Source organism: Parus major, chromosome 18 (genome assembly GCF_001522545.3).
Source record: "Parus major isolate Abel chromosome 18, Parus_major1.1, whole genome shotgun sequence".
Taxonomy (NCBI): domain Eukaryota; kingdom Metazoa; phylum Chordata; class Aves; order Passeriformes; family Paridae; genus Parus; species Parus major.
The window spans coordinates 10182573-10183046 of record NC_031786.1 but is presented as its reverse complement, the minus strand read 5'-3'; the positions used below and the strand labels follow the sequence as shown (position 1 = coordinate 10183046).

Sequence of the window (474 nt, the reverse complement as noted above, 5' to 3'; positions counted from 1 at the left end):
TTATTATTATTATTATTATTATTATTATTATTATTATTATTATTATTATTATTATTATTATTATTATTATTATTATTATTATTATTATTATTATAGAGGGTGGTTAGTCCTCCCTCTGGGCAGTCCCAGGCTGGCACCCCCAGTGTTGATTCCTTTGGCTGTCACTTCTCAGGGATGTCACATCACAGGGATGAGTGCAGAGGATCATTTCATTTCATTTCTGGGAGGGTGCATGTGGTTATTGCTTGCTGACCCTGCTGTGCTGCCCCCACTCCTCTGCTCAGGTCTGTTTCTGACAGAGTCCTTTGGGTGCTCAGAGCTGCCCCTGGCACAGGCAGGGCAGGGATCTCAGCCATGGGGCAGCTGGAAATGACAACAGAAAGATTTTAAGGTGCTTGGGAATGTCTTTTCCAGGAGGAGCCCTGCCTGCCTTGGGCAGTGCTGCAATCCATGGTGTGTGTCAGAGCTGCTCCT

General features: G+C 44.5%; 1 protein-coding gene across 1 annotated transcript in view; it reads left to right on the top strand.

The window, feature by feature from the left end:
* The window catches only part of SHISA6 (shisa family member 6), a gene marked incomplete at its 5' end in the record, with an annotated part of 179017 nt that overhangs the window by 167715 nt on the left and 10828 nt on the right, over positions 1–474 (top strand). The gene's annotated exons all lie outside the window — the stretch shown is intronic.